The sequence below is a fragment of the Lissotriton helveticus genome, chromosome 3_2, assembly GCF_964261635.1.
Source record: "Lissotriton helveticus chromosome 3_2, aLisHel1.1, whole genome shotgun sequence".
Lineage (NCBI taxonomy): Eukaryota > Metazoa > Chordata > Amphibia > Caudata > Salamandridae > Lissotriton > Lissotriton helveticus.
This window is the reverse complement of record NC_136062.1, coordinates 390,990,955-391,005,119: the sequence shown is the minus strand read 5'-3', so window position 1 is coordinate 391,005,119 and position 14,165 is coordinate 390,990,955. Positions and strand designations below refer to the sequence as shown.

General features: G+C 42.4%; 1 protein-coding gene across 1 annotated transcript in view; it reads right to left on the bottom strand.

Annotated features, from left to right (window-relative positions):
* The window catches only part of LOC144826026 (uncharacterized), a 658,919-nt gene extending 647,866 nt beyond the window's left edge, over nucleotides 1-11,053 (bottom strand). Inside the window, exon 1 of the mRNA XM_078684302.1 lies at nucleotides 10,836-11,053. The gene's annotated coding sequence lies outside the window, so the exon portion shown is untranslated. The remainder of the gene's footprint in view (nucleotides 1-10,835) is intronic.
* Nucleotides 11,054-14,165: the final 3,112 nt, after the last annotated feature.

Here is a 14,165-nt window from a genome sequence, read left to right as displayed (position 1 = left end):
TAGAGGAGTAGCACCTGCACCTGAATCGGGCTGTGCCTACCACCCACAATGCTGGGCCCACCCCCCTGTTGTGTGTCTGGGGCCAGGACTGAAAATGTGAATGGGGGTGTTGTGCACTTCAATACTGTTTGAAGTGCCCCTAGAAGAAAGGCATTGGCACTAAAAGTAAAGGGGCTGTGACTCTATGATTTTTTAGAAGACACTGAGTGGAACTTGGGGGCCAGAGGATTGCTCAGCTGGCAGGGAACCGCCATAGGATTCCTTGCCTCGTTGTGCTGGCCTGCTGAAAAGAATGCCTCTGTGTATGCCAGGTTCCCGCGTGCTTGGATAAGCATGCTTCCTGATGTGTGTGGGCACCAGTGATCTCCCAGGGCATGTGGTGCCCTATCACATTACCTTAGCACAAAGTGAGGCACTATTGGTGGCCTTGTGTAAGCAGAGAGCATGTGGGAAGCACTTTGCTGATAGGAAGCCTGTGTTCCCCACCCTACTAAGGCAAAGCAGAAATGAAAGAATGAAACAAGCATTGGCATAGCCAATAATTCTCGCTTTTGGACCTTAAAAGTACCCCTTGGACCTTAAAAGTGCCATGCAACAGTTGATGTTGTTGCACCAAGGATATTGTGCTGGCTAACGAAATACTTATAAGGTCCCAAAAGCGAGACCTATTGGCTATGCCCATGGTTCCCAAACTGTGCGCCGCGGCACCCCGGTAAGCCGTAATGACGTGCCAGGGGCGCCGCGCACAGTCTAGGGTGATCAACCGTCCTGTAATTTTGGCCCTCTCAGGGAGCAGCGCTGCTCCCTGTGAGAGGCCTCACACCCCCTGATGGAGCCGCCTCGTACTCCTCCTGGGGCATAAGAGCAGCCCCTCCCGCCCATTGAAATTCTGTATGGGGCTGATTGCCACATACAGAGTGACAATGGGGCAGTCTGGAGTGTGGCAGCATGTAGAGGCCTCCTCCTTGCTAAGGATACAGCAGGGCAATCTGTTAGAAAAAAAAGTAAAACGCCCAAGCTGCAACGTTAGAGAACACTTAGTTTAAAGTAGCATGAAAAACAAGTTAATAAAAAGAACGGGCTATCGTTCTTTCTCTGTCTCGTCATTTTAGAACTGAAGTATTTTCAATATTAGATTCAACAAAGCCATGGTTGCTGCTTTTTTATTTTACTGAACTAGCAACCATTGACAAAGCCAATAGTCCTGGCTTGTTGTTGGTGTAATGATACTTGTTGTATTATATATCTGGATGCAATGACAGAAACAACATAATACAAGTCAGGCACAACACTATGCTAAGCTCAGATTTTTACCGTAGATATTTTAAACTACGCTCTTAATTACCCCCTTTGAAGAGACCCCCCCAGTTTTTTTTACACCACTTAAAGCCCTGGAAACACCACCATGTTACAGTCACCTCACATCCTGGCACTGTGCATCATGTGTGACTCATGACTTCTACGTTTTCAGTCTGCCTATGTGCAGGAGTATAGTGAACCCTCACCCCTTGCTTTAGTTCGTTCTTGATAGGCCTCTTCTGTTTGCAACTCTGCAGACAAAGGCTCAGCTCATGTGAAAAGGTGGGTGAGTAAATAAGTGAAGGAATGTCTGAATGGATTACTGAAAGGATGAATGGATGAATGAAAGGGGGAATAGATAGATAATGAAAGAAAGGATGGATGAGCGAATGAATGGAAGTATGGATGAGGGAAAAGGTAAATAGATGGATGTATGGGTGGAAGGGTGGATGGATGGGTAAAAGGGTGGATGGGTGTGTGACAGGATGGATGGATGAGTGAAAGGGCAGCTGATGAGCGAGTAAATTGGTGGATGGGTGTGTGAAAGGATGGATGGATGGATGAATGAAAGGGTAGATGATGGGCAAGTAAATGGGTGGATGGATGAATTGATGAGTGAAATGGTGAATGGATGGTTGAGTGAAAGGGTGGATGTAAGGATTGATGAGTGAGTGAATGGGGGTTTTATGGACAAAAGGATGGATAGATGAGTAAAGTGAAAGATGAGATTAATAATTCAAGCATTCCAACCATTATAATACCTTAATTGCGTCCCAATTACTTTAAGGAAGACAACAGGAAGTACATACCCACCACCCACCCACCGGTAAAAAAATGGTGGGGAGCCACGGCCAACTGCCGGTTAGGTCAAGGGAGCCACAGGTCAAAAAAGTTTGGGAACCACTGGGCTATGCCAATGCTTGTTGAAATGTTGGCATGATCTCTAGTTCTTAGGGATAGCCTGAATAAATTGAGGGTGCCCATACACGGATTACTTTCAACCATTCCTGAAGTCTCAACAGTGGCCTTATTAACTTTGAAATAAGGGGCAGAACCTGATCTGTGCCCTCTTCTTCCTGCTCTGTCAAGATGTCCTGGACCAGCATATACTCCTTGATGCACCTTCCAGAGTATTTTATAGCTCAAAAGTGTAGAATGCGTCCCCTCTCGGAACCTGTCTCCTACGTTTTGAGACATTTCTTTAAAGACTGAAACAAGGAGTAAAAAATTGTTTGTCCCTGGAACCTCTCTCAAAGAATAATGATTGGTCTTTGTTCGCAATTCTGCGATTTATCGTGTCTACCATGTCTCTTTCTGAACACCCTATTGCAATGTTAAGTAGGTGCACTTTTTTTCTCCCAAATCCTGTAAGCTTGTTGTGGAGATAGTGCTATAAAAAGAACTTCTTTATCCAACTAGAGGGGCAGACACTTGGAAGGGAAGAGATGGCTGTTAGAGATTGAGTGAGAAGGCACCAGCAGAAGAGGGGCGTGTCCTGCTGTGCAGAAAGATAGCTGCAGCGGTGAGCTCTCTGCTCATTATCGCCGTGCATCCTGGCACCTCGATAAGAGTGGAGGCTTGCATGGATGCCCCCTGATATGCGAGTGACAGCGGGGAAGGCAGGGCGGCAAGAAACAGGGCGCAGACGAAGCAAGGCGTTTGTGCCAGCAGGCGCGGGACTTTAAAATTGCGCCTGCTAGGATATATATAGAGTTCGACCTGACTCCCTACGGCACTGGCAATACAGTGCCTGGAAGGGGGCGTGCACCCCCTTCCGGCTGCAGTGACTGAAAGTTGTACCGGCTGGGAGCAATGTGCGCTGAGGGCCAGCACCTGTGGCCTGGAGACCTGCCTGTGGCGTGCAGAAGGGGCACTGGAGGTGAGCCTGGTCCTGAATTAAGGGATGACTGCCAACTACTTACGGGACAAAGCTGATCCTGGGTGCAGTGTGGACGGAGGTAACCTTCGTCGCACACCGAAAGATCTGAACCCCTGTGGGGCTGAACTGATAAAGGAGGCAAGCAGTGGAGCTTAGAGACTTTACTGGGAACACTAATTGTGAGGGGAAAGTAGTTGTAAATCCACGTGCTCCCTCAATTTGAGAATTAAAAGTTTTCTAAAGCATGGCCTGATATCGATGACCACGCCAGATTGAGATGCGAGATTCACGCTGGGAAAAACAGCTGGATAACTCACGTGAGGAGAGAAATGTGCTACTAAGCGTGATAAAATAAACAATTCTAATTAGGGTTATTACAGAAATATGGGCTGCTCAGGGCCCCAAAGTAGTTGATGGGAGGCGGGAGATCCGAAACACGGAAATACTCGCGACTAGGGTAACAAGCATTGGCCGCGCACCCGTGAAAGTGACATGGCGTGCGGCCACGAAAGTGAAAGTGATTGCGATCAAGCGCGGCGGCCACGAGAAGCGATCTGTCATGGGGGAGGGGGAGAAGAGGGAGTTGTGTGAGAGACCGACAGCGGTTGCGCGCATGCACGCTCGTGTGCACACAAGCTTGAGGCCACCAAAAGCCTCTGGAAGCACTTTCAAAAGCTTGTTTACTAAATATCTCGGAGAGCAGCGCATGTGCTGGCTCAGCGAGACCTAAAAAGGAAAGAAAGGAAGAAAAAGCAGGAAAAAATGAAAGAATGAAAAAGGGAAAGGAAGAAATAAAAAGCAGGAATGAAAAAGGGAAAGGAAGGAAGAAAAAGCAGGAATGAAAGAATGAAAAAAGGAAAGAAAGAAATTAAGCAGGAATGAAAGTAAAAGTGGAAAGCAAGAAAATCAGAAAGAAAGAAAATCAGAAAGAAAGAAAGACAACAGGAATGAAAGAAAAAAGGCTGAGTGGAAGGAAAGAAGGAAAGCGGAAAGAAAGAACGAAAGAAAGGTACAATATAGGAAGAAAGAAGGAATAAAAAATTGTTACTAGTGCCACAAATTTCTTTCGGAGTGTCCTCAATTATCTGAGAAAGTCAGATAAACAAACAACATTTCCAAAAGAAATTTACAACAGCATTGACAGGAGACAGGAACTGCTAAAGCAGTGTAATGTGGCCAGAGCTGGCATCTGGTAAAAAGAGTTCTGCTGTCATAGACTCTCAATACTAAGGCGACAGCAAAGTAATAAATTAAAAACAGACACATACACAAAAAAGGGAACGAGAATATGTGGGGATGTTCTCCTTGTGAAAGAGCAAAATGCAGTCACTCAGAGTGAAGTTATCAAGAGGCTGAAGTGGGCAGACAGAAGAAAAATGAATGGCACACCAGCAGACCAATGAATGAAGAAAGCTGGCTGAAGAGATATATATATATATATATATATATTTTACCTACTGGCGGTCGCCAGTAGGTAGTTATAGTTAGGATTGTTTTCCATAGGAAATCCGCAGCATTCTATTGGGAATAACTTTGGCGCCGAATAAGGGATCTGCCTGTAATTTTCCTTAACTTTGCCTCGCTGCGCTGCGCTCCTTCCCTGAAAGTTTCGGGGGGATCCGTCAAGCGGGGGCCGAGATAAAAAATGAGGGGGTTCATTTTGCCATAGAAATTATGATTAGTGCTGAAGAAAGAAAAATTAGAGCACATTTTGAGTGACTTCTCAAATCCTCTTATATTTCATTAAAAAAATTCTGATATGCAGTCTCCCAAGATGGCCACCAGAGACAAAAGAGCCTAAATGTAGCCCAAATATCAGCCAGATGTAGCCCAACTATAGCCCAATGACAGAATATCCCAGAGTGTTCTAAAGAACAACTAGAACGCTAACAGTCTTACTTATGACAAAAGTATGGCACACCTGAAGTCATCTTGATTGGAATAAAGTGGTAACACTTAATACATTTAATTTGAAAAGGAACAAAATGAGGGGTTTCATTTTGCCATAGAATATATATATATATATATATATATATATATATATATATATATATATATATATATATATATATATATATATATATATATATATTCACTGGAAAAACCATAGGTTTCACACCAGTTATAGTTAGGAATTAGCATTTAAAAAACCTATTAAATTCACTGAAAAAACCATAGGTTTCACACCAGTTATAGTTAGGTGGAAATTTTACTCGCGAAATTCCCACGTTATAGTTAGTTGGACTCACTATAACTTGCGCGTGCAATGCACTGCTGATGACGTCACATATTACAATCACTCATGACATGGTCAGTGACATCACTCATGACATCACTGATGACATCTCAAATGACATCACTGATGACAACATCCTTGTGACAAAGTGGCAGACCTCCTATCAGCATAAAATAACCTTTGATACACACATTCAAAAATAGAAACTAACATTTTCTTAAAAAAGGAGAAACCAATACCAATTACAACAACTTATTAGGTAATACAGATGAGCACCGTGCCAATATTAAATTAATACTAAAAATAGCTGTATGAGTCAGTTGAGAGTACAGTTTTATTGTATATGGTCACACAGCACACTAACAAACAACCTACAAACATTGAAGCAGTGTGTACATTTATCATTTAAATAAACGGGGAAATAAAATGAAGGTACTTTAAAATCGACCAAAAAACAGATGTAGATAAATACCACAAATTATGAAGAACTATGGATACTTGTGAAAAATAAATACCACAAGACTGGGTTTCATATCAGTAATTTCTCACATGAATGAGCATGAGTTACATAAACTCAGAGGAGCATTGCTGAAATGTATTTATTTATTCCGAAATGTTATATAGCACTGGCCGGACCCGAGGGTATCGGAGCGCTTTACAACAGTTGTTCTGCAAAAGATCACAAAATACAATAATAGCAAGAAAAGAAAAAAAACATGGACGGAGAGTTTTAGCAGATTATGTAACCAAGGGGCAATAAAGACTTGGAATGCCTTCAATGAGTGGCATAGTCTTAGGCAGAGCTCCTCTTCCAAGGAGTAGCGTTATCAGCGCTTTTGTTGCTTCTGTCCCTTCGCTAGGGAACGATCTAGGAAAAGGTTTTTGAGCTGACCTTTGAATTTTGAAAAAGATGGGATAGTTCTGATGTGGGGGGAGGGCGGAATAGAGTTCCAGATTTTATATCTTACAAGACTGTAGTAAATAAGCAAATACTGATTAACTGTACTGATTACATTTCTTTATGGAGAGGTTTGCTGGCTGTGTCAATCTAAAGATAATGTGTATACAAAAGGTAGGAGGAATTTCAAACTTTGCCAAGAGGCCCCGAAGAGAACTTTTCTCGCCAAGATCTAAGCCCTACCTAAAAAGGTTGCCCGTTCAGATGGCACCAACGTTTTAATTATTGTTCCACCGTGAGACAGACTTAGTCTGCAATGGAAAATTAAAACTCTACAATTACTCAGTTCAAAGTCTGAAATTCCTTACGTGAGTAGACGACTGCATCCTGTCACAACATGAGAGCTTCAGTTTAGGAGAAGCACATCTCGCTTACTTTTTCCAACATTAAAAAGGAGAAATCCATTATTTCTCTGAGTTTTGATAGTTTATGAACAATAGCCCACAATCATTCGGATCTGCGTTAGGTGCACAGTACCCTTTATGGCACACCAAAAAAACATTTATTAGTGTGAATAGTTATGCTTCATGAAATATCCTAAAAAAAAAACATCTTCTCAAAAACATTGTTCACCAATACATAGCTCTCTACAATGCCACGTCAAAAACAGCAAAAACTACAGAATAGCCCAAATTTTACTAAGTATTTCCAGGCTCAGTGCAATTCTCGTGACACTATCCCAGTAAGGAAATGTTTACATAAGATGCGTCACTCATTACAGCACACCACCTCAGCAGCTCGTCTGTCCAGTACAGCCGCCAGGAACAGGGTGTGGACTACACTGGCTTCTCTGAGCCGGGGTAAAAAAACTGGCTGTGCTTGCGAAATTCCAAGCAAAAATATCTCCGCAGAAAATATGACAATCCTACACATCGGAACTAAAAGTAGTTGCTTCGTTTTAGAAAATATGTCCTGATTACAAGACTTCGATCACAAAAACTGTGGTCAGAGAAAGAGGTCGTTCAGGTAAAATCTGTGGGGCGCTTTACTTGGGTGAAGACGTATTTTAAGTCAGTTTAACACAGTAATTCAGTTATTTCTAAATGTTGTAAAGCAGATATCTTTTTACCCAATGAAAGGTACTTAATTTACCAGACTAGGTAGGAAACAAGGCCATGCTGGAATTCAAGCTCGTGATCTGCAGATCACAGGAGATGTTTAAGCCACCCAGCCTACTGAAAATAACCGAGGTCAGTAAAACAAAGGAGCAACTACGCCACTGCTATCCGAACTGGTACAAGCTCATTAAAACTGCATGGCATGTTGCTAATCTCCTAAAAGACCAAAGATACGCGTTAGTGATCAGGAAAGAACTGAAGGGTATGTATGTGTTGCAAAAGGCTACATTCCACTCTGGGCAACGCCGCAGATTATACATTTGAATAGGCTGACTGACAGTACCACCTGTACTAAATGTATCTTGAAGGTTGCAGATCGAAGGGGGAAACATAAAAATCTAGCTATGTAATGCAATTAAATTCTACTGTTGGACTAAATCGTGAAGACAAATTTTAAAATACCCTATAAGAACATAATTGGCAACAGCCAATGGGGAGTGTTTTGGGACGCTGTTTGGGGTTTCTTTTATTGGATTCATAAAAAAGGTGTCACCTGTCCGTACGTGCACGTTACTGAATCATGTAACTTCTATGCCTTATATTAAATGAGTTTCTATTTCTAAATTAACAAAATACAATTATATTGCAACTCTCTAATCTTAGATCGAGGGATCTCTTGCTGCCGGTGGAGCTCAAAATCTGCCTCTATGGTGGGTAGAAGACATTTAGCTCTTCGTGGCCCCAAAAGGACTTCCTGTTCACCTTAAATTTCAAACTAATCAGCCTAGTGATCGCCAACACTTAGAAGCAGCTCAAACTATATAGTGCTGTAGAAATGGGGGGTCCTCACTCCGAAAATATTCCTTGCCTACTTTCAAAGAGTTTTACCCTGCAACATTGAGTCATGTTTGGCCTCTACTACGAGGAGATACTTTGGACACCTTTAGAGATATTGTGACACAGACAATGGAAATTCACACAATGAGGATTTCAACATAAGGGGGTTATTTTTTAGAATAATGAGAGGTAGTATTCATCATTGGAAAATATATAGGGGACTCTGACATAAAACAAAGTGATGTTGCCATACAGGACAAGTAGGAAAATGTAGATTTGACAGAACAATAGCAGTACAAGGAAAATGCGCTTTATCGACAGATCGAAAAATGTAAATCTCAAAGGGGTACTTTAGATCAATACTGAGCAATTTCAAACACTGAATTCGGGGACAAGCAAATTAATGCTCAGAAAAGGAAGGCTATTTCGGCACAGTGAGGTAAGGTCATCACAACAAGGGCGAGTTTGGTGCAAAAAAGAATGCTTGGCACACTGATAGTTAAAGGTAAATGCCAGAGCCATGAGAAGCAAGTGACAGAAATTACTGCACGGGACAAAGTGCGAAGCAGCACCACGCACAGCGATAGTAAAAAGGGATGGGCAAGGCTATTCTGCACTAAAGTACAGCAACAGAGTCCGAAAATAACAGCTCCCCTTTAGCGTAGTCATATGGCAGATACACTCAGTCCCTCATATATGCATCCACAGCAGAGAAGACTGGTGAGAAGGAGCGATTAGGGGGTACCTAAAAGATTTATATATTTGCTGAGCTGCCATAATATTTTGAGAAGAAACGTTGTAGACAGTGTAAAGTAACGGTACATAAGACGTTTTAGTCTGATCACACAGAGTAGTAACTACTAAGTTGTGTAAGTGATATAAATGCAATGAAAAGAAAGGACACATTCATACTTAACAGTAACTTCTCACAAAAGAGTGGGGGAAGAGTAAATAAGATAAAAGAGGGAGGCAGAGTCTGATAGGTTATGACAGAGATAGCAGGAGCAAATGTGTGATAAAGTTAAAAGAAAGAAAGAAAGGAGCCAAGAGAGACAAGGAAGGGAAAAACAAAAAAGGGAACAGTGAAGAAAGTGTATATGGGGGATGGATAAAGGTATTGTAAAAGAAAGAAAGTTGAAAACTAGAAAATGTAAACCTGTAAAAATAGCTGAATACTCACAAGACAAAGAACGGAAAAACAAAAAGTGAAAGACTGGACAAAGCAAGAAAGCATGTATGGGAGATACCATAAAGGGATAGCGCGACAGAAGAAGGAGGGGAAAGGGAAAATATATCCATGAGCCAATGGTCGTAGAAAAGATATCATAGGTCGAAAATATGGACGGGTAATTAAATATGTAATGCGAAAGATAAGGTGGTGGGAAAACAGCTTGATACAAGGCATCATGAGGTGGCAAGTGAGGGGTGCAGAACAAACCTGGTTTAATGCAGTGGGAGGAATGACGAGAGACAATGATGTAAATTGCAAAACTTAAGAATGATGACATTATAGTGGAGAAGCAGAAGAGTGGGGAAAAAGTAACAAAATACAAGAGTAGAATAAAGAAACATGGGGAGGAGAGTATACTTCATTTCCGAGCCTGCCGTCACAGCCAAATTGCACTCAGAAATTCATCTAGGTCATTGCAGATGCGTGGCTCTCTGATTTGCTTGTGTACACCCCTATGAGTGCCTGCAGGGAGCGTAGGAGAGAGCTGGGACGAATTCACGCTGGTGGCTGGATGAGCTGATACCAGCGTCTGCAGAATCTCAATGAAGTGCTGTCAGAAGCCCAAATGGAGGTCTGATGGAGCGTAGTTGGGTGCCAATAAAAGCTCATTGGGGTGTTTGCATGACGTTTTGGTGCCCGACTTCATTTTCGCCCTTGGGTCTCCGAAGAAATTCCATACTGCATTCCCAATTGATATAATCTTAAAGGCATCCCTACCGAACGATGTAATATACCAGAGACTCTTTCCCACTTTTTGTTTTACTAAGAGAATGTGCCAAAAATAAAATGAATTTATTTAAAATAAAATGAGTCAGGGCTACATTTCAACGTTTTAGCTGGGACAACACTTAGCCATGACTGTTTTAGACGAGTATGGATCGCTTTAAATGTATAACAATGGCTTTATCAAACTAAAATCTGAGAGCGTGCACTAGTTGTGTGGAACAACTGGAAGGGGAGAGAACTGATGGGGGGAAGGGGGTGGAGGCAATGGGTCCTTTTTTTAGAGCAGAAACATTTTTTCAACAGTGATCGGTATTTTGGGGGCAATTCTGCTGCTATAATGAGTTGTTCCAGAGGGAGCAGCAATTAGTATTTACTTTTCGTAAATGCTGGGCTGTTCTGCCACATCGGCATGCTTTAGAGACAATTATTTACACTGCTGCATATTGATGGGTCACTAGAAATCACTTTGGCAATCAGGTGCATCTCCGATCAGGTTGCGGATTCCACGTCAATGACAGTCACTCACTTGTCGAGTACCAGTCGCCAGAGCGAAGCCACAGCGGCCCTTTCCCAAAGCCCCTCCCCCTTCACATCTCACCTCCTCCCCTTACCTGGTCAAGTGCAGGGGTGTTTGTAGCGCCCCTTCTCACACTCTTCATTCGGGGAAAGGGACAGATGCTGACAGTCCTCTACGTTTCCATTGATTTTTATTGTTTTTATATATTTTTTGTCTGCCGGTCCCTCCGCTCGGGGCTCAGCTCGTCAAACTTAACCCGCGGCCATCTTGCTCTAGTATCTGACAACAAGCACGAAGAGAGAACAGCTGAGTGTGTCGTCATCACGCAGCGCAAGTTCACGACGTATGGACAAAAGGGAGTGGCCATTTTTAACTTACAGTGCAGGCCTCCAGGTCGTTGCACACATTACGTGATTAGCTAACGCGGCAGCCATGGTTGAATGCAGCAATGAGATGCAGCTCTGACGCCTGAAAATTTCAAATAGTTCTTGTTACATGGAATTCACTCATTCGTTATTTTAGGGTGTAAATAAAATATACAATGACTTTTATACTGTAATTTCAAAGTATACGTAAATCACTGTTGTAATTGAGTGTCTAACTTTCGGAGAACTTTGTGTTGTGACTTAATTGCTCGTATCTCCTTTACCTCAGTTACATCTTCCCTACTGCTCAGCCAAGATGAGTGTTGGAATCCTCTGTAATGTCATGGAATGCATGGGTGCCTGGTGATGTGCTGAGTGTCAGTTGGTGTGTGCAGGCTGAGCAGCAGGGAGGCTGCTCCTGGTGCGGCTACTTATTATCATATTTACCATCTTATTCTCTTCTAACTGAACTGGAATAACTCATACATGTCAACATTTCAACTATGATAACTGAGAAATATGCGTGTGTGCAACAACCTGAATAACGTGTAATGAGAAACAGGTCAGTCATAACAGTAAATGGCAGTGGTGGCTCGTGACATCTAAAAGTGGTGAGGCGTAAAATGGTGAGGCGTAAAATTAGTGGTGGAGCACACCGAGGTGAGCGTGTGCAGCGCACGAATCCGTACGACCCAAGGGAGGTTTGGGGGGGTTTTCCCCAGAGAAAAATTTGAAAAATGACTGGGCAAATGGTGCATTTCCAAGCAAATTTGTCTAGACCAATGCTCACCTCCTTTTTGACTGTGAAGAGTAAAGGGCATGTGGTTATGTAGATGTCTCAGACACTGTTGTACATGGCATTTAACGACTTGCAAATTGTGAATCGCAATTGACTGCAGTTCGCAAGAAACTAAATCCTGTGGTCGTACATCTGGACCCAAATCTGCTTATGGAACCTGCAATTTTAACAGCCAGGGTAGACTACCAGCACAGTCCGATTCATCAAAGCATCAGAACTCTATGGTACCTGAGGGAGAAACACAACAATACCACAGCTAATGCCTGGTATTCGTCAGAGCTAAGAGATGTGTGCATAGCAATCAACAGTTAAACAGGCAATCACGAAAAGGCGGAACAAGCTCCGATACTAAAATACATATTCAACATTGAACAAGAACCTATAAAGTCAAATGCTGGGAGGCAATTTAGAGCCTAATTCACAATATAATGCAATCAGAGAAATCATCATTCTCAATGGATGTGCGAACCTGGGAGGTTTACTTATTAAACCTCTGCCATGAGCGATTATTAACACACAATAGAGAAAGTTTGCCTGCCATCACCAAACCAGGCATGGCATTGAACACTATACATGTGTGGGGATCAGGAAAGACTGGTAGCATGGGTGACAAAGGGAATTCCACTGCAGGATAAACACAGGACAGCTTGGGTGGAGACAAGCTCCCCCAAATGTAGAAGAACAAATGGGATGAAGAGGAATCTATATAATAAAAGGAGTAGGTGTACTACACTTCTGGCTCTATTTCTTCTTCTGTCATCAAAATCAAGGACACGAAAGCAACAATTTGTTTGCAATAACATTTTATTAAGGTTTCAGAAATGAACATATTCAAGCAACAATGTGTTTCAAACTCTTAGAGCACTGAGCAGAATGATATTCATCAGTGTATCATATCTTATGTAAAATACACTTCCTTAGAAATATTTTGATAGAGTTCTAAGACCTACTAGAGAGAGGCCTGAGTATGTGGCTTTTTTTGTTCACTCCTGATTCTACTGAGTAGACTGTTGTGCTTACCATTCATGCAATTCGTATCATCAGAGGAATATGTTGCACATTTGTCCCAATTGAGAATTTTTTCTCTGTTAACATGGTTGCATGTGTCAAACAAGGTCTGGGCATCTCCTGCAACAATAGAAGGCATATCAAGCAACAATGTAACTATGTGCTCAGTATTTCGATCTTCATGGCGTACTAAAATAGGAAGATATTTATCATTTCCATAATTTCTTCCGTGAGTTGCTAGGCCAAACCAAGTTTTCTTCTCTAGAGCCTTTTTTAGCTCATGAATACTGTATGGGGCAATAGTTCCATTAACTACGTGACTGGCTTTTGTCCTTCCACAGGAGAATTTTGCAGCTATGTTTGAATCTGGAAATATTAATTTGAAAAGTGAACCGGCGTGATCAGAGACTGCTAAGGGTATGTTATGTTCTATTAGGAAGCCAAGAAACAAAACCTCAGCTTTTATCTCCTTTTCATCAATATCCTCTGCTGCCCGGCCTCCAACCCAATCGGTCATTTTTCTAGTTTGAGTCTGTGACAGTTCACTATTTTTGTGTTTTGGTGTATTGACATGTTTTAATACATCAATACTGCCACCATGGGTAATGCTGAAATCTGACGCACAAATTTTACAAAATGCACTGCCTTGCCCATTGATGGATTTCAAAATAAATGGAAATTCTTTTTGCCATGTCTCTTCGAATGTACAATCGTACTTCTTATTTTTTTCTCCCTTTGGAGGCGTGAGATCTGAACGCTTCAAACCACGATTCCTGTATTATCCAATCAAAATAAAGGGGCTGTGGGCTAAGTTGAAGTGCAAGCTGCTTCCCAGGATGAGGCTGCTCCGTTTCCAAGAATAGGCTGCTGCGTCCCGGTGGAGAGGAGAGGACGTACTCAGGCAGTGAAGAGGCTCCGGTGGAGAGAGGTCATCCTGAGGCAGTCAAGAGGCTCAGGGTGAAAAGAGGCTGCGGGGGGGAGAGAGAGGCTGCGGACGGAGAGTACGTCATTGGCACCAGGGACAAAGGTAGATTCCCAAAAGGCCCTTTAAAAGTCAGCTGTGAAAGTGCTTACAACTGACTTTTAATGTTACCTGCCCCTATATAAGGTACCTATATGGAATATAACAGGAAAAGTTTGCATTTCACACTGGCATCTATATACACTGAAATGGTGGGCAAAGTTCAAATCCTGTTCATGTCAAGGGAGGTATCGTGAGATTACATACGCCATTTTAGATAAGGATAACCCA